Source organism: Lagopus muta, chromosome 8, assembly GCF_023343835.1.
Source record: "Lagopus muta isolate bLagMut1 chromosome 8, bLagMut1 primary, whole genome shotgun sequence".
Lineage (NCBI taxonomy): Eukaryota > Metazoa > Chordata > Aves > Galliformes > Phasianidae > Lagopus > Lagopus muta.
This window is the reverse complement of record NC_064440.1, coordinates 31578931-31603790: the sequence shown is the minus strand read 5'-3', so window position 1 is coordinate 31603790 and position 24860 is coordinate 31578931. Positions and strand designations below refer to the sequence as shown.

The 24860-nt window shown below is 41.0% G+C and overlaps 1 long non-coding RNA gene across 1 annotated transcript in view; it reads left to right on the top strand.

Annotated features, from left to right (window-relative positions):
* Window positions 1–24860, top strand: part of LOC125697034 (uncharacterized) — a 65681-nt gene that overhangs the window by 4458 nt on the left and 36363 nt on the right. The window contains exon 3 of the long non-coding RNA XR_007378652.1: window positions 8310–8398. This is a non-coding gene — a long non-coding RNA (uncharacterized LOC125697034). The remainder of the gene's footprint in view (window positions 1–8309; window positions 8399–24860) is intronic.

Below are 24860 nucleotides of genomic sequence, written 5' to 3'. Positions count from 1 at the left end.
TCCTACAAAGTTGAACAGAAGGTTTCAGTAGTGAAATCTCTCTTTATATGTTACATTTGTAGCAAGCTTATGTGGAAAAGTTGCTTTTCAAAGTAAATATGACACATGCATTACTAAAATTCGTATTGGTTAGAACTTGAGGGGTATACTATTTCTGAGAGTTAATTTCCTGTTCTACTGAAAGAGTCTGAAAGAGTTTTTCCAATGGTATCTACTGAGAATTAAAACCACAGAAAGAATCTGTAGCTGTGCTTGCATACTTGCACATGGAAACTCTTCAAGTCTCTGATGCACCAATAGCTTCTTTTATTAATGTAGAATTTTGATAAGGCTTTCTATTTCTTAAAATGCTCATACTCTTATACTCAAACATGTAAATGTTACTGCATTTTCCAAGCCTAAAGCTTAAATTACCGGTTGAAAACAGATTAGCCTAATCAAGTTAACATAATGGTACAGAACACCAAGTTCATCTTGATTTTTGGACTTCATATTTCTTTTACTCCTTCTACAAATAAAACACTGCCATTATTTGTTAAGAGAGGGGAAGCATCTGCAGACATAACAAGGAGTTGTTTATTTGCCTCGGCTACAAACATAGCCAGCTTGCTGCTAAGAGTCTTCCATTTTTGAGAAGACAACAGAGTGCATACCTTCAGGAGAAGGCTGGAGCGGGCACAGGATTCCTGCAGTCCTAAACTCACTGAAGAATTAAGGCAATTTGCAGAGGGCTGTGATAGACCTTGCCCTCTTATATGGAGCAAGAAGAGAAGAGAGAAGAGAACCAAGCCCATGAGGCAAGATCTGTCTAAAGAAAGAAGAGGGACTTGGAAGAAGCCTCATGCACCCCACGCACTTTCCACATGCCCTGCTGGCTGCTAGCCCAGCAATGCTTCAGGCTCGTTGATCACAGTCCTCAGGAAAACTCTGCTTGCAAATCACATTGCATTGCCTCTCCAAAACTGTGGCTTGAGGTTAAAAACCAAATGTATCTGGGATCCGTCCCTCAAAAAGCTTCAAACTCTGCCTCAAACTCAGCTGCTATGCAAACCATGAATGCAGCAAAGTAGTCCAGATTTGAGAATGCCCTCAGCCTGCAGAATGACCAATGGGCACCATGACACTCATCGTGGCTTAGAGTGGCTGAAACACTTCCCTGGCCTGAGGAAGACGGTTCTAAATGCCTGAAGGCTACCTGTGGGCTTGTTGTGTGTCACGTAACACCTCCTCATTCAGGGTCATCATCAGCATGTGATTCTAAAGGTCTGCTCTGTACATGAACAATGAAGTGGAATCCTGATGGGCAGCATGGACATTACATCTGTAAATTCACAGTAACTTATGCCCATATTTGCCAACAGTTATCTAGCAGCACAAATCAATACTCCATGTGCAGTTATCTGATCTGAATTACAGATGTTTTCTTGTGTGAGCTTCCATTTTGATGAACTGGTACATTTGCTGCAACCAGCTTCTAGAATGCAGCCTGTGTGCCTGAATGTCCTCTCTTGAAAGCAGAACTGAAGAACCCATGGGATCTGTGAAGAGAAGCATCTGCAGATGCTTTAGCAGAGTCCCTGCCATGCCAGAAGTTGGATGAAGTTATATTAAAAAAATGTTCAGATCTTATTAAATCTACTGTCATCATAAGGAAGCAGTAGTTTATACAACTCCATTGGGCAAATCACAAATTGATCTAGCAGTCGCCCAGCTACGTGTTTTAGCCCTGAAATACATTGAGCTGAGGTAGGCCACTTCTTTTTCAATCATTAGTTTGTTTTTCCATTTGAAGGATCTGTACTGCAACCCAAAACAAAGAAAACAGAGTTCTGGGGTGCTCATTCCTCTCAGTTACCTCAGCCAGTGATTTGAATGAAAAAAACCCTCAAAACTGAGATTAATTCTGACAAAGGAGCTGTAAGAGAAGTGTAAAGCACGTTATAATCAAGGACCTGATGGGTGGGGAGAGAAGCATTTCAGGGGGTTGTGAAACACAAAAACACCTATTGTCTGAAGTGACTCGATGTCATCATTTGATATTTCTGCCTTTCATAATATCTTTGGATGCTTGCGCAGGCTGGTATGTTGCCATGGATACAATGGTGTCAATGCTGAGTCTTTTAGTAAATGGGCTGATCTGTTGTGCACCTCCAGAACGAAAAGAAGGAAAAATTCCTTCGTCTCTGTGGCTGTTAGCAAAGGGAGGCTGACAGTAAAACAAACAGACTCCATATAATGGAGTTCAGAATCTCCTCCTCTTTGAAATGATGGTGTAGTAAAGAGAGCAAAGATAATGAAGTGAAAGAATGAGGAGAGCTGTCAAGCATTTATCAAAACCCTGTCTGCGTAGCTTAAGGCAAGGGTCCCTACATGATAGCGTCTGCTATATTGTCAAGGAAAATCAATCAGAAGGTTTAATAATTCAGTTTCCTAATGGCCTGGCACCGCTTTCTGCAAGAGCAAGGAAAATCAACAACAGCAAAAACAAAAACACCAAGGCTAAACAGCAAAAAGCAGCGATCGATAGACAACACAGAAGTGTAACTGGCTTTTGAAAGCCACTTTGAGAGCAAGCAACAGACACCCATCATAAAACTAATATTTGGATGCATAGATCACTCTGAAAGTAGTGTCTCCTACTTATTTCCATGGAAATTACAACAGCTACAAAGAGCACAATAGCACTGTTTGATAGAGCAGATTCTCAGCTACAAAACAGTTTTTCAATGTAGCCACCACCATTAGCTGTGCATTTCCACCAGCAATGAACAAGAACCTGTGTGCCGTGCTCATAGAAGTCTGCATCAGCAGAAGTGACACATTGTCACTGCCACCACTGCTGAAATGCACGCCCACCACTCACTGTGCTCCTATCCACTGTTTGGTCTCCATAAACATTCAGCAAGCATTGATGGATGGCAATAGATGTCGTTTCTTCCACTTGGAGGAACTCAGTTCCACACTTTTGCTTCTTACTCGCTTCCACATCAGCCGCCATTTTGTCAGGCCGCCCCTCTGCTGCCATCTGTCTCATAGCAACAAAATATAATGGAATATCGGTGGGAAAGTTCAGCCACTCCTGCCACACCACCAACATCCACCTCTGAGGCTGTGGGCCAACATAAAAATAAAAAATAGGAGGCACTACTTTCAGAGCAACCCTCGTAGCACGCATTTAACGCTTTTATCCAGGCACAACTCCGCTTATAAGAGGTAAAACAGATTTGGAAGTGAAAGTTTTGTATGCGCACAGGAAATCAAATAACAAACCTGGGCAGCAGTCCAGACTGTTTTCAAACTTTTGCTTTTTTCTTGGTGTTGGAACAATCTCATAAATGACACATATATATGACACAGATTTCTGAAAGCCATATATTAAGGCAATTTTCTTTATTAGGCAACAACAGAAGAATGTTTAATTTGATTATGAGCTTCCATTTTCTGCTCTGTTATTCAAAGAGGACCTCTACAAAAAGTTGGTGCGTTACCATGTATTTCATAGAGAGGTTCTCTTGCCTTTGAATTTGGGGTCAAAAACCACTGAAGGGGTTTCAAAGAAGGGGTTTATTCCCCACTATTTATACAGGTGGGGAAGTTAAATAGCTTTTAACAGTAAGAAATAAGAATAATATGAGGTCACTCAGTGTACTTTCTCTCAGTAAGGTTGTGCCACTGTACATGGACCAGAAGTATAATGCAAAATATTTTATAGTGAATTTTTCTCATCTTAACTGATAAGGTTTCATCCATATTGGTTCTCTGCCATAAAATAGGGAAAATAGAATTGGTCAGTTCTGTGGTCAACTCAGTTCCTTCCTCAGCTCACATCTGTAAAGGTAGCATCAAGAACAATCTTCAGAGATGCAGAAGATAAGCAGAAAGCCAGAACTGCAGTCCTTAACCTTTTATAAGTCCCTTTGTTCCAGCATCATTCTGGAGGTGTAGGCATACACGCAGTAGCTTTGCATAGACCAGTAAGGCCAGTAGCTCCAATGAAGCTTTTCCAGCACAGCCTCTCCCTGTGGCTTTGCTCTGTAGACAGACCAGCACAGGGACACAGCTCCATCGGTGCTGCTCTACTCTTTTATTTGCTGTTGCTGACTCATACTGAAGGCAGCTGAACCTAAAGACGTGCTCTCCACAGTCTGCCTTTCCACAGCAGCCGGCACCACAGTCGCCATAGAGGGGAATTGCGAGTGCAGGCAGGTGGTCTTTGCACTCCCGGTGCCAGCGTCAGGGAGCCTTGAAATACATCTGTTCATTCTTATAAGACTGTTACCTTTCATTACGCTAGCACTAGAAGATAGCAGACCCCAGTCTGTTGTCGTTTCTCTAGGGTAATTATGCTGATGCCGAAAGAATGGCACTCTCCTGTCTATCTCTGACTTCCCTCCCCCTCCCCCCCCATAAATGAGATGCAGAAGTGTCTGAGCATAGCTCCCCTTCATTCTCCTCTGTGCAGCATCTCCCCTCGTCTGCTTTGAGAGCAAGCTATGGCAGAAGTCACCAAGCATGTTTGCAATATAACAGGGGGTCCTAGTATCCAAAAGGTAAGCTCAGAAAAATGAGAGGGTTAAGCTCAAGATAAATGCAGTCAGCACTCTCCTCTTTTGGTGCTGCTCACTGGCACTTACAGGCAGGCATGTGAGAACTGTGCACTATGCCATAATGACTAAAAAATTTTCCACAGTGAAAGTTTCATGAAGCCCTTTCCTATTGAGAGGCTGGCTTATGCCCTGGAAAATGACAAATCACATCCCTTCCAAAAATCTTGATTATCACTTAAATCCTTGTGTTCACAGCGTTCACCAGGTTCTGCTGGAGTTCCAGAGAGCCATTCTGCGTTCAGATGAACTGTGATTAAATTCAACTGTCAAAATGAGAACACACCTTCAGACTATTAATTAGTATTGCTGGAAGCGCAGCGCTCTTGACCTTCACATGTAGCCGCTTTGGGAACCGAAAACAAATCCAGGGCAGTCAAAATCATTTGTTTTCATGACGCTGTAAAAACGCAGTCACAGTTTATAGAGATATAAAGCAAGGCACCAATGAGAAGCAGCAGTGAGAAGCTGAGAAGCGTCAGTGTTGCAGACAGACGCATCGATACACACACATCGCGTATGGGCAGTTGCACAGCTCACGTTGCCAACACATGACGTGGCTCAGCTCTAGGAACCAGGCTTTAACTCTGGGAACCAGTCCTACAGAGAGTTGTATTTCAGCAACAAAGTGGGGGTTGCATGCCTAATTTTCCTCAAAAGTCTCCAAAACGTCAAAGGCATCTTTAAAAGAAACTTCACATTTCATCTTGCAGCTTTCTGCTTTTTAACTGCTCTGCCCTTGAGCCATGAGAACGTGCTTCCACTAATTAATGATTCATATAAAGAATTTATAGGAAGAGTAGAGATGTCCATAGAGAACATTAGCGCTTTTTCTTGGTAGCAGAAGCTACCAAGGAACTCCTCTCTTATTTCATTTCCCCCTTTTCAAGGACCTTTGTTCAGTAATTCCCTCCCCAGACACACACACTCCTTAAAATCAATGTCTCTGTTCACAGAATGCAAGCACCCCAGCTTCTCCAGCTGAGCTAGAGGCAATGCAATCCTCTCTAACCAGCACCATGTAAGCTAACAGCCACGGTCACTAAAATCTCAGCATACGGGACCTGTAAAATTCCTGCACGTACAGCGATGAGCATCCTTTGGGTCTTGTCATATTTGAAATGCTTCAGTGCCATCTCTGCTATGGCTTGGGCTGAATACTGTAGCTAAGCAACAGCAGCCACAGCTGGGCAGTCCAAACGATGTGGCAATGGCAATTTATCCTGCACAAAACCTGTCCTCGATGCCAGCTCTGGACCACTGGCACCAGGTAGTTCTTACATCTGACCACAACTTACTGTATAGTTGGCTAAAGAGATTCAGACTGTACAGCACCAGATGGGAAACATGGCAATTAATAGGCAGTGCCAGCACCGGAGGTGCTGCTTACCAAAGGACTGCTGTAAAAGGAATGAAAATAAATCTACCTCTGCATGAACAAGGATGTAGCAGGTGGCAGACGTTGCATGTAGGGGGCAATTCAGAAGGAAAGCAATACTTCAAAGCTGGGTGTGTCAAGCACACTGATAAAACATCTACTAACGCCTTCCACAGACTTCACATTAACCCCAAAAGCAAAAATCATCAAGTGAGGCTAAGACAGCAGATCTTAACTCACTGTTACTGAGAAACATACCTAAGGAAGGGATCTCACCCAGAGGGGGGTTGCAGGTTCCCATCTGCAACTCATTGTTTTCTTTGCTGGGAGAAAAAAAGTGGGATAGCATCAGCCTGGTTAAAGAAATACAGGTGGGATTGTTTACTAAACACTTAGAGGAAAAAAAAACACAGTTCAACCACAGCTGGTTATAGAACTGCTGCATTGGATTCTGTGACTTGGAGATTGAAGAGGAATTGTGGGAAAGAGTAAATAAAGACATAATAGAAACAAACATTTAACAGAAAGCTGTTTCTTCTCGGGGCCTTGGGGTAAGGGTCAGTAATTCTGTCATTTAGTGCTGTCCACTAAAATCTTGGCTCTGAAAGCATCACCTTCACCCTTGTCACAGCCACTTGTTAAAACCCTAACTGAGCGTAAATAATGTCAGCTCAGATGGTGCTTGTTACTCTGAGTCAGGCCTTGTTTCCAACACAGTCAAGCTGTATTAAAGACCTGCAGGCATTTTGTTGCTTAAAAAAAAAGAAGCATGGAAATTAACTTTTTTCATCTGAACGGAGCTCCAAGGTATGAATAAAATGCCATTTGGCAGCATTCCTGAAGTGAAGTACACGCACCATCGAATATTACTGCAGCCTTGATATATTCCAGCTGCTACTGCCCAGCAGACAACCTAATGCACTTCTTTTCTAATGTCACCTTCACCCTGTTTTTCTTCATATATTTGCAACCGTTTATGAATTAAGCCTCGCATCACACCCATGCCTTAGAAAAGGGCCGGTCTTGAGGCACAGCAGCCCAGTGGTTAAGATGCCAGGCTGTAACTGAGGGCTTTGATGTCAAGCTCTCTGCCTGGCCTTGGGTAAATAGCTTTGTTCCCACCTGAGACAGGGTCACAGGCCTTGTCCTCTAAAGCAGCGATGGCAAATACACTGATGTGTGCTAGCTAGGCTGCCCCCATCTGCTTGGAGCTGCTTTGTTTTTAGGTCAGAAGTAGAATTTCTGTCTCTCTTTCAGATGGAGTCAGGCAGACCTACAGGGTTGTGCAGAAGCTTGGTAGCAGATGCAGAACTGCAGAGATTTCCAATTCAATGCCATAAAACTGTGGGCTTTACTACTCACTAGAATTCATATCATCTGACTTTCTCAGTAGCAAAATTCATATTTCTCCTTTACTGTGGAAACAAAAACTTTCCATTATAGGTGCCTAAACTTTGATTCTTGACTCCAAATTTAGAAACCAGCATTATCATCAGTGACTCAGCTGCTCTCTCTGCTTTCCATTAGGATTTACACAGGATCTAACAGGGACATTAGCCTTAGGCTATTCCCTTTCTAGCAGGAGACATCTTTATGGGGGCAGATGCAGCTGATTTGCAGAACACGCTGAGAGAGGACCATGTGAATGTGAAAATCTTAGGTGGGTTCAAAGAAAGTACTGAGAAATTCAAGAAGGATCAGGCAGGGGGCGAGGCATCTTGCTCATACATCTGTGAACTGCCAGCTGCAGCAAGGGTATCACAAGAGGGACCTCTGTGAGCCCCTCTGCTTCTTAACAGCTCTTTCCCTAAGCTTTCAGTTCTTTTCTCTCTATTGTCCATCTGCTACAAAGCTGGACAGTCTGAAGCAGCCACAGCATTTTTTTCACTGATAGGGAGACCTTAAACTGTTCTAAGCAATGCATCAAGTTTAACTGTTTCTTAAAAAAGTCTTTTCAACTAACAACACCAGAGAAGAAGAGACATTTATGTTGGAAGTGTGCAAAGCTCTTTTCCCATCTTGCAGAGCAAACTGACAGACATGATGCATGGCATGATCTGATTTTAGAATTATCACGTTTCCTATATATATATATATATATATATATATATTTGTAATAATTAAAGGGAACTGTAACTAAACTTTGATGCCATTAGATCATACAATTAAGTAGTGGCTTGCTTAAAGATCTGTCTTTTGCCCCACATAAAAAGAATTGCATCTACAAAGGAAGTCTTGAGATTTTATCCTTCAGGTTTTAACAGTTACTAACGCAGAGAAAATATCCTTCTCCTGTGTATCTGAACAATCTTGTTTTTAATCTACAGAGATGAATACAAGAAAAGTTGCTGCTTGAGCTGGGGAACCACGAGATACTGTCTACTTGGTGAGATCCACAAGTTCTGAACCCCTCCAAGTAAGTGAAAAATAATTAGCTTGAGCTTTTGTCCCTTCTCCGATGAGAAAAAATGAAAAGAATGCAGAGCAGAAAATAGATTAAATATTGTATCATCATTAACTACCATTGATATGACCTATCTAGCTAAGAACCATATATTCTTGGTAGATTAACCATTTTTGGATCTCAAAAATTACAGTTGAGTAACACAACAACAATTTTAGAGTCAGAAGGCTTGGAATCTATCACACACTCAGAACTTGACAAACACAATTTGAAAATTACTTATTTTCATAACACACAACAAACCATTTTAATTTGATCCTTAGAGCAAACAGAAAGAAAAAAGCAAACAACAATCAAAACCTAAACTTTAGTGCTATAGGAAAGGTCTGAGCTGGTTTTCTCAGTTCACCACAAAAACACTTGTGGAAGAAAAGCACAGCAGTATTAAAGATCTGTTAAAGGAGATGTTTTATCCAGAATGGCTCAACGTTGGCATGCACACTAACATGTTTTCAAACCGAGTCAACTATTTATCCCAGCTTTTAAAAATGAAAAAAACCCTGATACAATTTGTTATTAATAAATATCAGCTTCCTCAGCATTACAACCAGGGCCAAATAAAATGACTTATTTAGTGCAACTACTTGCTTAAGCAGACTTCTTGATCCTTTCTGACCTTTCTGTTAAAAGACAAACGTTGTCTTAGAGAAAGCATAGAATATAGTTTGAAACTGCAGGTTCAGGATGTGAAAAGTGCCCAATCTGGTACTGTGTTTACAAAGGTGTTACAAACTGTGATGGTGCTTGAGATATTTAACAAGCATCTCAGGCATCTGTGTGGGGAAGCAGCTGGAAGTCCTAACGTTACCAGCTGGTCCAAGGTAAGCAATCTCCACTGTTCAACCAGAGCTCTGTCTTCTGAACTGTCAATAAGATTTTGGTTCTTAAGGGAGTACTGACAGAAACAGCACTCACTGTCAGTCTGATTTGTCAGAGAAGCTTTATTTTGAACTTTCCTTCACTGAGTATATATGTGTATGCATATAGTCTATACGTATATATTAAGAAAAACCATCACCACCACCCAGCGTTCTACTCCAAAAGGGTATGCCAAGAAACGAGTAAAACTGATGAAATGGATGAAACGGCTCTCCTTCGATCCCTTGGCTACACATTCAAAATATTAATCTGATTATTGTTGTGGCTGAAGTTCAGCAAGGTTGTTAAGTATCTAACTGAAAGCATATGAACAGTCCCATTATGGTGATTCATGGATTTAAAAATAGAAATGTTTAAGTGTTCTGTTGAATGCTCGAGTCTAAATGAAATCAATACATGCTATGCTTCTTACTCATGAAATATTAAGGGCAGATGCATAATTTATTGTACTCTGTGTATGTACTTGCACTGATTATACTGTAATAGAGCTATGCATAATTTAAAATGTATTGTACACACTTTATGGGGAAAAATCATCATTAAACCCAGAACAGTTCACTTTTTTTGTGAACTAGGCATTTGTTTTATTCTTAAATCCACTCCCACATGTTCAGAAACCCTTTTCCAGACGAAAAGAAATCATAGCCTCCTCTAAAGCCCTGAGACGGTAGCACGCAGCTCTCTGCGAGCTACCAGGCAGCACAGAGGTCCTTTGCTGACCTCTAGTGACAGAGAGGCAGAGCCACAGCCTGCACCAAACCAGAGCGCTCAAATCGCGGCTCAGAGCCATCCTAGTTGCAAAGCTAAAAAATCCCCTCTTGTATTTAATGGCTTAGACAGCTAGACAGGAAAAGAGAGGGAGTCCATCGTATCAAAGCCTACGTTATTTATTCTCTGCTGTGAATAACTGTCTTTATTACTGGTTTGTAAACCACTTTCTGTCCTGCCAATGGCATCACGGCAGCTGTGAGCCTTCCAGTAACGTATAAGGACTTCCTGAGAGAAGTACTCAAAGGCAGACTTTATTTATGGAAGAGCACTCTGCAGTGCTCGTCAGAGAACGTATAATTAACCTGCTTAAAGTCAGCATGCATTTAAAAGCTTGGCTTGGCTGGGAGACATACGACATATTTAGCACCTGCCTCATAGGGGATGACGTTTAAAAGCTTTGCTTCCTTTTGTTGCAGCGTGACCTTTCTTCACCCACACCTGAAGCAGACTCTGCTGGAGAATGCTTCTCTCCAGTTCAGACACTTCTGTGCCCCACAAAGGCAATTAGCAAATGGCTGCATTTGGTCATTACAGCCAGATCTGCCAGTAGGGATACTGCAATAAGGCCAAAACTCTTACTGCTTCTCTGTCCCATTCTGGATTTCTTCTGCTGTGAAGAAATGAGGTCAGCAACACAACAACTACTGGGCAACATCTGGGAATACTCCCAAACCTCACTGCTTCCTAGCCTGCACGTAAGGTTTAAAGATGGCCTGGTTATTTTTAAGCAAATAGGTACTAAAGAAACAATGCTTCTTCCTCCCTTCCCAAACTCCACCACGTATTTTCTCTTATATCTTTCTTATATCTGTTGACATTTTATCAAAGGAGAGCAGCAGCCACCACACTGTTGTGCCTGCACTTGCAGCCCAGTAATCAACTGGGACAAAAAAAAACACTAGGAGAAAAATATATATGTATATATATATATATATACACACATATATACAAACACACACATATACACACACCTAAAGCCAGGTTGAATGTATAGGTCATTAAGATAAATGGAACATGAAACTGGAAATCTTCCATCACCATGTGATTGTCTTTTGGTTGTAATTCTATGGATCCACAGGTCAGTGGCACTAGACAGAAGTAACTAACAGCTCAGCATGCACTACCCATTTCCAGGTGCCTGTAGACTTCCTCTACCCACAACAAGCCAAAATAGGTCTCCAGTTTTTTGGATGAATCCTCCTTATCCCAATTTCAGACTGATCTCTGCATATGTATCCAGATAAGCTTCAAACTCACTGGCTTGCTGTGCATGCAGATGCACACAATACTAGAAAAATCCTACAAAATACAGGTCAGGAATGATTGTGTTCCATTCCTAATAATTAATTTCCAAGCTTTGCTGAGATTACTTCTCTAAAAATAAAATGCAGCTGCAAGTGCTTGACGATAGATGGCGCTACATGAACATTTGTTTTTTAAATAACACAATTTAACTTGAATATTTAATATTGCATATACTTAACAAAGGTGCCTAAGAAATGTCAGCATTATATTTCTATTACTTCTTACGCATGAATAAATGATATATGAGGAATTAAAAACAAGAAGACAATTAGTTGAGATGTCAGACTTCTCCAAAGATCAGTCACAGATCAGACACTGTCACTTGGGTCCTCTCCCTTATGCACTGAACATCCCAGTAGCCTAACCTGGCTTACTGCTAAAGGCCATTCAAACTGAAAGGTGTTTCAGCCTGCCCAAACCCAGCTCCAGATGATTGTACCAATGAGGAGGTGGTTGTGAGCAGCACATTGAAATCAACCCAACATATCTAACAATTTCTAATTTTCTGGGTCCAAAAATAATGAAGTCAACAGAAACAAGTAGCACTGACAAGTGCAAAACTAGCAGAGATAAACTTCCAATTGACCTAAGCACCAGTCCTGGCTGTTGCCTGGCTGCTGGAGGAGAATACATCAGCAAATGACAAGCAGAAGGGGGAAAACTGCATATAAAGACTCAAGGGCAAAGAATTAGAAGAGCTGCCATTATCAGTGTGAATAGGCAACAAAAAGCTACAAGCTTTCTTTCAAAAATATTCGTCTTCACTCTTAATGCCTGCAGGGAAAAACATTTCTACTGACTCAAAACAATGTTCGCTGCCTCTCACTCATCTACACTCATAGATACTTAAACAGCAATCATAATCAGCAAATGGTGTTTTCTCTGTTTTCTCATTTTACTGCTGGTAAGATCAGTGATTACTTGAAAGCAGCCTTTCACCTGCCAGAGCAGCTTACACTTGCGACTTGAACAAGGGGTAAGCAGTGATGGCAAAGCAGTGAAAGCGCTTGCTATGGAACAAGGGGAAATGAAGAGAGCACTGCGCTTGACAGAAAGCCAGAAAAAGCTAACTCACAAGGTTTTGTAAAAAATAATTACACCTCATACTGTGAGCACGTGAAAGAACGAAAAGTTTGCTTCACTAATGCAAACTTTACTACTGAAAGGTTGGAGAAACTGTAGTCTACAGATGCAAATTGAGAAGTGGGGAAGTTCATTACCTCAGGCTGAAATACAGAGGAGACAGAATGGCTATGCAAGGATACATTCAGAGCAGTCACCTTCTGCTCCCACCTTTGAAGCAAATATCCTATTTGTCCTCTACTCCTGTACTTTGATTCACACTACAGAGCATCCTTTGGGCACCTAAACCAGAGGTAAACCAACTGATTTGGTCTTAGCACCGCAGTGAGCTCAGGCCACAGAAGCAGACAAGAGTTAGTAGAGAGCAAAGCACGGAAAACAGAAACATCACACAGGTCACATCCTCAGCACCCATGACCGCTCCTGTGGGTGCTCCTTCCATGAGCTGCCTTCCCCATGAGCATAATTGCTGCCTTTGCACGTAGCCAAGAGGCTCCAGTCAGCTCCTCAAGGTAAGCCAGTACTGCAGCTGCCTTGGGAAGACAAAGTCATAGCTTGGTCAAAGAAAAAAAATCCAGTATCACCCTGTTCCTTCTCACTGGACTCAGACGTGTTATCTTGCTTGGTGCCCAGAGCTTCTCTCTTATCTTGTTCTTGGGCTCGGTATCCTGTAGTGACAACTGGTGGGGCCCATTTCCTCCTCCTCCTCTCTATAAATTACCATCCCCACCTCCTCACAGCATTTAGCAGTGGATTGACAGAGCTCCTGGAGGGGTTTTCTTGCAGAATTAAAATGGTGATCATGTAATCTTTCTGACAGTAACTGCATTATTAAATCTGCAGTACATGAACCAGATTTAATAACACACTTGTTCCGAGCAGAGACAGTTAATTTCCCACTATCTGCTCTTAGCCCTCAAAATATTTCTACTCTAGCTCTGAGTTTTGCATAGGGTAAACAATAATTATAAGATTTAAGTAGCATCTGGGGAATCTTCCTGTCTTGTTTTGCATTTGCTCATTGAAGTTCTCAGGTCAAATAAAATTGTTGTTCTATTCTCTAAATTTAGTTCCCAATAACTCAGAAAGCCAGAGGGGAGATTGATATGAATAAAAATGGTAACTGTATTGGAGAAGAACAGCCACTTCCTAAGTCACATGGAAGCATCTGTGAGGTTCCTGGCAAGCACAGATAAGACTTATGACACAGGGAGGGAGGAAAGAAGACTGATAGCTGATTGCTTTTGTGCAATTATGTAAGTCTTGTCTAGTGAGTGGTGAAATACTGTAGGAGATGCAGCTTGCAGTAACTCATTGTCTATGGAATGATCTCCTATATTCCACAGAGCAGAAATTAAACCAAGAGAGTTGTGTCAGTGAGAAATATATTCCAATCTCTCAGAGTCCCTGGTGCAGCAGACATATAACGATGCTTTGAGCCAGCTCTTCCAGCCACGATAGCAAAACAGCAGGAAAAAGGCAAAGTCTGGCCCATATCTGAGACTCCTTAACTACAGAACTTCCTGTCCTGGACAACCAGCTTCCAAGGAAGAAGGATCATAAAGTGCTTGAAGAAAAATCATCCTTTTTCTGGTCAATACTTAAGCTAATTCATCCATCCCACAGAGATGAATGCATTACCATGGCCTCCTACTGCCTTTGCTCAGATAAAGAGGAACAGAGTTTAATTAACTGTTGCTATAGAGGACTTGAAAAAAAAAATCATTCATAGGGCAGTTAATCATAAGGTAACACATATCACTATTGAAAATCATGGCTGTCTGCTAAAGTGAATTGTGCAGAAGTCACTTATGCCCATACTTAGCTGTGAACATCACTCGGAGATGGACTCTGCCACTCTGCCTCTTCTGGTCACATAGGTCCCCTTTCATTCCCTTCTCCACATCTCAAACTCTGACATCCATGAACTCTTTCCCAAGCTGTCATTTGCTGTGTCATTTCCCTTCTAACTATTACTGTTTTCTTCTCCTTTTCCTAACCTTCATGGGAAAAAGGAAGTGGGTATTTTATAAACAAGAAGCAGAGAAACCAAGAAAAAAAAAAGAACATAATGTATTGCTAAACTAAATCCTCGCTGTCATTTGAAAAACTAGCTCAACTTGTGGTTAATCACACAAACATCAGAAACTTCAGACTCATTACACCCTTTCTAGGCTTATGTATCTACCTAGATGTTTACATGCCCCAGTGACAGATTACTGAGTATATCTATCTTTTTCCTACAAGTTTACCACGTAGGCCCTGCAACTTGTGAACAATTAGTGTGCTGCTCTCATGTTGGATTGTGTAAACAGTTGTACTGAGCAGAAAAGAATGTGAAAGTATTTTGTGCAGAAGAACCAGTCCTAACAAGTATTTGAACAAAACTAGTGTTTGAGAGCAAACAAACAAACAAAAACAAGAAAAAAAGAAATTATTTAATGCAAGTTTTCAGAAATATTGCCAGACTAATAAGAATTTATAAGGTGCTCTTTCTCAATATTTCAATGAAAATAGGGGTACATGTTACTTAAAACTAAGGAAGCAATCAAAACAATCCTGTTCTAGAACTAACAAGAAAGTTGCCACCTATACACACAAACCTAAGCATCTCTTGGATACAGATAACAGACAGCAGGGTTGGATGCTTTCCTACATCATCTTTTTGGACAACAGGAAAGCATGAGCTCTCAGAGGAAGGAGGGAGATTTCCTGGGTTGTGAGAATAACATCAGGTAAATGGATCCACATCCTACTACAGAGAGAAGGGGAATCTCAGAAGTGGATGAAATGCTGTAAAGTTTTAAAGCTTTTACTGTAACAGTGAGCAGGAACTGAAGATATCCTTTTCTACAGTTAAGAGAACCAACCATAAATACAGAACTTTGGAGCATTGGCACTCGAGTGCAGGCCAAGTATGTGATAACAAATCACATTTGTAGAGGGATAGGAAAGAGTCAAGCAGAAAAGCTACCTTAACTCTCTTAAATGCAGACCATAAAGTATTCGTACATTTGTCCACCACCTGAAATTCTAGATTTATCTACTGGTTAACAACTAAAGGATATTTTTAACATTAAAACCTAATTTTTGAAAGTAAATGTTTCAAGCCTTCTTCTGCACAATCTGTGCTCCATGTTTTTCTTTGCGTATCCAGCTCCAAGGGTGAAGTTATTCCAGCAGCCTGATAGAAAATTCATCTGGGAAATGCTGGAGGGAAGTATAAGATTGCAAGTGCTTCCCTCCACCTCCTCCCCTTTCTCTTCAGTTCCTGTTATTTGTCTGCACAACTGTGTCTTAATTTACCTTAAAAGTATTAAATCAGAACACTGTACCCTCTACCTTCATGCAGATAGCTGAAATTCCAAAGGCTGGTCATATAAAAAAATAGCACTTCCTCACCTGGGTAAGCTGCAGACCATCAGTAAATGCGCAGCATAAAACTCCTCCTGCAGCACATAATTCCTCAGCACTGAGAAGAACACACAATAAAGCTCTATTATATGGCCCTCAAGCCATCATACCATTATCTCATTCTATTTCAGGATAAAGCAGAAAGAGGCCCATACGTGCTGCTTATACAGCTGCCTAGTGCACTTAAGGGAATTACTTACATCAAGTGATAGCAATGAACAACATTCCTTTTGGGGCATTTACATGAAATAATTATGTTTTCTTTAAAGCAAGATAATTACCCTGGAAGAAACTGTTTTTTTCCGACTTCACTTGTTAAATATTCACAAAACATTTGGCATTCCCCACTGCATTAAGATCAGATAAAGGCTTTGGCAAGCCTCGGAAAATCATCACAAATAATTACTTTTATGTTAGACATAAGGAAAACTGTTCATCACGAACAAATACTGAAGCAGGCTGTAGAACCTCTAGTTTTGAAGAGGGCAAAAATCCAGCAAACTGATTTCTGAGCGGATTAATCTAAATGGACTTTGATGACTTCAGGAAGTCTCTTCAAACCTGAATTACGAGTTTCAGACATTGGTAGAAGTCCTGATCTTGTAGTGAAACTAAGAAAACAAAGTCAAATAACTCACAGCTATTAATAATGTATACTGAAAAAGCTTATCACGGGCGTTTGATGATATTGTTGTGAAATACTGTTCTACTGGACTCATAATTCACTTCAGAAATGATACTCTCTGGTTTCCTCTCTATCCATATCAGTAATGTTAAAATGCTTCAGTTTTGTGGGAGTTACATTAGCCAGTAAATTTTCTAAGACTATAAACGGCCACCTCTTCCCCCCCTCCCCGAACAGCGCTGCTTGTAGCACAGAGCCAACAGGACCAACAGGGTCAACAAGGCGAAGAGCACCCAACTTCACTTCAGCCTTTCTTTGCCACTTTCACTGACTGCAAACCTGTCTGCCCAATAGAACGTTACCATTTGGATGACTCAAACAAGATGATCTGGCCGTACTCCCACAGATTTGGTCGAATAATACAGCTCTGACATCTTCTTCAGAGAGTGAATCACACGCGTAGGAACAGGCAACCATTCAGACATGTAAAAGGAAACACAAAGCTAGTCATTCTCCTCGAAAATTCAGGGGGAAAAGAAAATAGTCTCCAAACCAGGCCCTTAATGTGCAGTGTAACCCACAGTCTTCTCCTCTTGCCTGAAGGGCAGAACTTCTAGTGGGGTCATCCGGGAATGCATATTTAGCATATTTTAAATCCATGTGCCCAGAAGTAGATTTGTTTTCTTAACAAGTGGTCTCTCATCAACCTGACATATTGCAGCCACAAAGACTGAACTGTTTTCAAAAGTACTTCGAGCCAGTGAGATTCTTAACAGAAAAGACACTAAGACACCATCAACTTTACAGAATATAATTTAAAGACACAAGATGCATCACATTTTCCCAAGGCTTATATGATGTTGTTCATTTCTGTGTCATGTGCTCATTTCTCCTCTGAAAAAGGTACAGTACATAACAAACAGTTTGTGTGCATTCTTCACCAACATGTTACTTGATGTATTTTTGAAGTTGCATTTCTATTGAGTATCCTGCTGATGATTTCTTAGCAGGTAGAGTTCCTGAATGTTTCTGGGAGTTGTTAAAGGAAAAACCCATGTGCTTTCTGTGCATCTAATAAGTTGAATATTTCCAGTATGGCCAACTTTAGTTGCTTAAAACATGAAAGGACAGGAATATTTTTTCGTGCCATAATAACTGGACAAACATAAAGAAAAGCTGTAGTTACGGATCTTAATTTGCTTGCCATTACCAGGAAGGTTGCTTTGTATAGCTGAACAGCACAGCCATTGGTACTAGACACAACCTGAGTTCCCATTTCTTCGGTTATAGACAGGTCTCAGATACTATACCTAACTTCTTCATGCATAACAATGATACCTGGACTACAGCTTTCTCACTTGTGGACTTGTTAGCACCACATAGGAGGGAAGTTTCAGACTAACAGAGAACTCTTAATGAACAAAGAAATGTACAATGGAGCAATCAAGAAAAAAAAAAAAAAAAAAAAAGAAAAAAGGATCAAAAACTCAATTGCAGTATTCCAAGAACATCAATTAATGGCAAACACGAGCCAAGTAGAAGATACTTACTGACATATGTTCTTCATCTGCCTCTTGCTTATATCAATCTTATTGGCCTCATAGCACATGGTCTGAAGATTTAATATATCCCAAGGCATGTGGAATGCTGAGAAAGGTGAACAAAGTGCCACTGGATAAAATTAGAGACCTCATACCGACCCCTTTCTGTCACTAGATCATGAATTATCACTGATACTTTGCATCATACAGATTAGCATCAAAATCTCAGCTCTAAGTACTATGACTTGCCCTTCAAATAGATAAGGCATTTTTAATTATTTGGTCTGCTCTGAATTTTGAAGAGACTACAGGAGCTTTTTTCCCCCTGCTTTACAGACATAACTAAACTAATAATGTTTCATTAACTGGAGATTGTTACTTCAACATAATTTTTGTATGGCTCCTTACCCACAACTTCATTTTTCTCAACAAACCAGTATTTTTACATTGCACTGTTGTATACCACTAGCATGTTCCACTGCAAAGTTTGATAAAAGCAATGACCAAGGAGGCTATGGTTAAAATAAAATCATAGCACTTAGCTAGCTCTTTTAGGACCTGGTTTGAAACATGCTTAAATGAGAAGAGCCTTGAAGAATCTCGAAGGGCATCCTCTGGAGCACGATGTCAGCACCAGTTGTGCAGTAGGACGGCGATCACAAGCAGCGTGGGTGACCCCTCTCAGAAAAAAAATTATAAAATTCTGGGCTTAGAGGATTTACAATGTGGCTTTCTGAAGGAGAACATTACTTAAAGTGTTCCCACAAAAACTATTAGTTTCATTTTCCCTAGAAAACTGTCAGGTGTGTTGTATTTCTCGATTAACTTCAGCTAACTCGTAACCCATTACGAACTTTCTGTAACGACATCAGTCACATACGAACAACTGATTTCCTTTGATAATTTGCAGTATCCTTTCTTGAAATATGCCCTGCATGCTTAAAAAATATTAAATGGCGCTTTTATTCAAATCTGTAGGGAGAAAAAATTGCTAGACCAGATTTTTTCACAACTATTTTACACTGCCTTGAATGTTCTGAGGTTCAACCTTGCAACCCGCAGAGGTGCTGGGCAGCACATCAGGTACACGTAGTCCCCCTTGGCCCACATACTCGAAAGAAAATGTACTCAAGTAGCCAACTAGCCTGAAGTTCAATAAACCTGCTGGACATCATCTTTTCCACCAGTTTCATTGCACAGCCAGCCTCAGATTTCTCCTACATGCTGTACCTACCTAACCATCCCTTACAGCGTGTCCAGTTATCACCTATGCGTACCCAGCACTCATCATCCCATCCTTCACCTCCAGATTGTCATCCCACTTACAAAATGTTGCAAAGCCAACTAATTCCTACATGAAGATCTGCACAAAAATATTCTACAACCACCAAACTCATGTAAAAAAGCCTCCTGTTACTTCTTTATCATCAACATATTCCTGCTGCAAACCTTCACGTTATCCCTGAGATTCCATCCAAAGCCAGTCCAGAAACAAGGACACGCTGTCCCACCATCATCTAGAAGTCCAGCAATCAGCACAAACTTAAAATCAAAAGTGCACTGTGATTCTGCTGGCAGGTGTTAATACAAAGCTCAGTCTGAAAGCTGCTGAGTGTATAACTTGCAGTTTTATGAGGAGCGTTCTGGAAAAAAGTCAGCACCTGCACTTGTAAAGTGTGGATACAGAAGCTTTTTAAAGAGCCACTAAGTCTTCAGTGCTCTGAGGTTGAGGATAGTCAGAGCTATTTGCATCTCCTCGTAAACATCTTGTGCTCCATTTGCTGGAAGAAACACAAGTTGAACCTGGCTTAAAACCTGCAGATCCCTATCCTTCCAATAATTTGGTCTCGTATATGAAAAATCTTCTCCACCGCAAGCAGTGGCAGCAGGCTGCATCCATGGATCTTTTTAAGAACCGGTCAGATGAATCCCCAATAATCCTGATCAGCTTCAGCACAAAGACATAGAGCTCAAGGCCTACTGAAGCCCCTCGTATTGTCAGCTACTGCACACATCTATAGCTCTACACACGCACACTGAACCATAGTTTTACAGTTGCATCACAGCCACACATTTATCAAGGAACAAGCTACTACTCTTTTACAAATGCAAGACAGCACACAACAAACAAACAAAATTGCAAAAGATCCCCTTCCATTGAATTCAGTGTACTCACTTCTTAGCTGCAGTCACAACATCAAGCACCTTTATGAAATCAAAGCAAAGTCTTATATTTCCTGTCCCTGATGCTCATATACACTTAACACAAAATGCTGTTCTTGCAACAGAAAGAAATGGTTAAAGAAATAAAACATAAAAAGTGAGAAGAAAAAAAGCGAAGAGGTTACTTAACTGTCAGCTTAAACTCACTGCCTTTTTACAAGACCAGTCCTGGCATTTATTTCTGAATAACTTTCAGGAACAATATTTGCAAGCTTGATAAAATGTTTACAATTCCTCTGGCAGAGGATTTGCATTTTTACAGACCTTTGCCACAGATTAAAATTATTAAAACACCCAGTCCAAACACACCACCAAAAAGCAAATAAACAGAAACGAAACAGAATATTGCATTACAAGGTAAGACAATGCCCTGTGTGTTACTGCAGTAGGCACAAGCCAGCAACACCACACCAGATACATTTTACCCAACAGCTTTAATTACTCCTTTTCTTTCCTACTTGGAGGGCCTGTAATTGGCCACAGCTGCTAGCACTTCACGTCACACTGCTCCCAGCAGCTGGAGCCCCGGCTGCACTTTGGTCACAACTTTAATTAGCTGTTATATTGTGGGTGTAATTACTGCTTAAAGTTGATTTCTGTCTTTTGCTTTTATTTTTTTTATTTTCCCCCAAGAATTACTGACAGAAGTATTCTTTGTTTGCTGTGAAAAGGGATGCAAATACTGAAGTTGCCATCTTAGAAAAGGGAGAGAGGTAAACTAAAGCAAGTCTATCTTGCACAGAGACTTTCTCTGTGTGTGAGAATTTTTACGTCACAGGAGTGAACAAAGAGTTTGCAGGTTAATGGTGAGCAAGCTCAGTCTTACTGCTCAAAATCTTGCAATGTAACTCAAGCAAGTATACCCAATAAAGTCACCAGAACTTGCTCCTTCATTGAGGAATAACGCAAACCATATGATACTGTAGGATGCAAGACCTGAGCTTCAGAATGTAAACTCAGAGCAGGATTCCTCCATGTTCCTCAGCTTTACGTGCTTGCAAAATGCTGAAATGCACAGTACTGACCATCTAAACCCACAGACAAAACACTGGTTAAAAAAAAAAATCAAGCTTGTAAGGGTTAAAAAAACCTAGGAATAGTGAAAAATACCATTGCAATGGCTCTATCAGTGTAGATATACGAAAAGCGTTTCCCATTCTGAATAATCTCTACCATTTGAATGAAATTATTATTTAACTCAGACTTAAAAATATGCCAAACTTATTACAGTCAATTGCTTTCTTTAGGGGAGAACTAAATGTGCCTGGCATCCTCGAGGATGTCTGTAACTAAATATATCAGCGCACAGAAAAGCCTTCTGCCTTGTTATTGGTTCTACGTTTGTGGTTGGAGCAGAAAACACTGCTGCTTACAATGAAGTTTAAAGACCATGGAATAATAAGTGAAGCCCTTTTGATTGAGTTGCCTATTCTGTGTTTTATGGACAGCTGTTAGGAGTCACAATCTAACAGCACAAATGTGGGAAAAGTTCCTTCTTAGGGCCAGATTACTGCCACAGTCAAAAACCTGCTTCAATGAACATAAATATTTTCTGTTTTAAACTAAGTTTGAACTGAATAAGCAAATGTTTTTTCTTTGAAATGCAAGCTGTCAATTAACTGAAAGCAAAGGACACCGACTCTCCTGTTTGAGCACTTAGGAGCCTGCTGTCTGAAATACATAGAACTATAGAATCTCTGGGCAACCTGTTCCAATGCCTCATCACCCTCACTGTAAAAGACTTTTTCCTTATGTCCAACCTAAATCTCCCCTCTTACAGAAACCACTTCCCCTTGTTCTGTCGCCACAGACCCTGCTAAAAAGTCAGTCCCCTTCTTTCCTGTAGCTCCCCTTTAGATACTGACAGGCTGCTATCAGATCACTTTGGAGCCTTCTCTTCTCAGGCTGCAGCTTTAGATACATCTCTCCAGAGGAATGCCAGTTGCTTGTTAAAAGCCAACCCTCACTTCTGAAAGGATCTCTAGTATAATTCTCTCTCATTACCCAACTTTATTCTGAGACAATTTTCCCTGGCAATAGTTCGTCACGGCCTTGTGAAAAATGTGCTGCTTGGCACGCTTCCATTTTGTTCCAGACTTTTCACTAAAGCTGGATATAAATATTGCAAAAACATAATAATAAACTTTTCTACATAAGGATATTAGTTAGCATATAGCTTCCTCAAATACGAGTAGTGCAGTTGCTATTTAACTGAAGTTGACGTTGTGCTGTTAGCTTCAGCTTCTGCTTTTTCCTTTGGAAGCCCACTCTAATGGTATTACTGACTTCTGAATCAGCACTGCCTCCTTTCGAGACCAGTAGCTTTGTTACAAGAGCTAGTTCTTGTCAAACTACATCATTACAAAAACTGGCAGGTCTTTGTCAGGGTTCGTCTGCTTTATACTTCTAAATCCCACCTTTACATTCCCTTGCATATCCCTTCTTTATTTAAAGTGGTATTGAGCTAATATTTACTAATTTTTCTACTGAAAACAGAAACTCTTCACCTGAAAACACTGCAAACTTTATATATGTGCAGATGTATGAAAAAATCTTTGTGTGTATAGCTTAGCGCTTGATCCGTGTTATTCCAATTTTGTGTTTGCTTTCATTTTGCTTTGCACTGAGAAAACTCAAAGGAGGCCAGCAGAAATCAGTGACACTTGTTTCAAGAGATTATTTTAGAACTTTAATTTATTCAACCTTTTTGCTATGAAATGAGTACTTGTGGGAGATATATAACCCAAAGCTGTTTTACCGGTCTGTAACAAGTCATATGCAATTAGAAACCATTTTCACTTACCCAAGTGAGTCATACTGAAGAGGGAAGATTTAGATTGAATATAAGGAAGAAGTTTTTTACCATAAGAGTGGTGAGACACTCCACATGCTGCCCAGAGAGCTGGTGGAAGCCACATCCTCGGAGACATTCAAGGTCAGGCTGGATCAAGCTTAGAGCACCTGATCTAGCTGTAGGTGTCCCTGTTCATTGTGGGGGAGTTAGACTAGATGGCCTTTAAGGATCTCTTCCAACTCAGAAGTGTCTATGATTCTACGATACTACAAAGACATGTGTTTGCTCTGTATGTACCCTAAATACATAGCACAGATTGGTTAAGGATTCAGGCTTGCTCATACCACTGTTACTTTGGTTAAACAAGTAGTCAGAGATGAGATGTCTGAGATGGGACGCCAGCTTGTGCAGAGGAAGGCAAGGAGACAGCTCCTTAGCAATGATTTTCCAGTAGCACTGCCAGTCATTGTCATAAGAATAATTGCGTGGTTTCTTCCCAGAAGATCTGAAAAGATTCTGCATGTCTTTTGTTGGCACAGGAGCTTGGCTTTCCCTGGATTTTGTTGCCTGCAGGATTACAGAGTGATTTTCCAAGCAGTTTATCTTGCTTTCTTGGAAGTAGCGGCAGGTAGCTTCCCACTAAGTTTCCCTAGCTCAAAGGGGCAGTTTTAGGTGTCTGCTTTCCTTGATTTGTCAGTGACTATTCAATGTCTGCGCAAAGGAAGCCTTCAAGGCTGAAGTGCCTTGGCAGTGGACCTCTAGCGCACTATAAATAAGGCTAACTAAACTGAAAGTGCTGTATTTCTTAAAAGTAAAGTAGCTGGATAGAGAATGACCCGGCTGTAACAACCCTCAGTTGCACTTCTAAAGCAGTTGCAAATGGGGATGTTTTCCACGTATGGGGCACTTTCTGGAAGTTCTGTTTGCTTTTAAGACCAGCACCACCCCTGCTAACGTACAAGTGTTATCCTAAAGAAATAACCACAGCCTGGAGAGCGTGAACATTCATGCTACTGTCATGTTCCTGGGATGCTCCAGTACTCCTTGGGCTACTGCCAGAGCCTGTTCAGCTCATCTGAATTGCAGAAAATTGGCTGGAACCAAGGTATCGAACAAAGGATAGGAGACCTGCCCCTCTGGGTTGCAGGAAGCCTGAAGGGCTGAAAACTTTCTTTTTTTCTATGCAGCCTTTGTGTGGTTTTCACCCAGTCCCCAGCCGTGTGAGCTCAATATAACAGAGCTCAATGCGGAAGAAAAAGTGATATGGAAGAAATTCCTGTGAGGTTTATTCAGTGAATCAGCCCTTCTGTCGAAAGCTGTTGCAAATCCTAAGCAAAGTCTGAGGCAGCGAGCCTTGGCCATGCTGCTGGTGTTGATTATATTGACTTACTGTTTGTCTCCTTGGAAAGAAGCAAGATATACTGAGACTCTGGTGTAACAAATCCCTGCTTTATTAGGCTGCAGCCCTGAGCTTTTATCCCACTCAGAGCAGGCTGTCATTTATCTCAGAGTTGCCTGCATAGTACATAACTCACCGTAAGTGATTTTGCCCTCTGTGATACGCGGTCATCTCCTCCCCAGCCTTAGGCTCCTCAGCCCTAAAGTCCAGCAGGAGAGCTGTGTTAGTTGTTAACCCTTCAGTTTATGCCCTTCCCCAAAACGACATCAGACCTGATGTCTCTGCCGAGCTCATAAGTCCTTGCAAAGCCTACATGACATAACAGTACTGCGGCCAGTGTCAGGCATGCCTTTCAGGCACACTTTTTTGTTACAGATGGT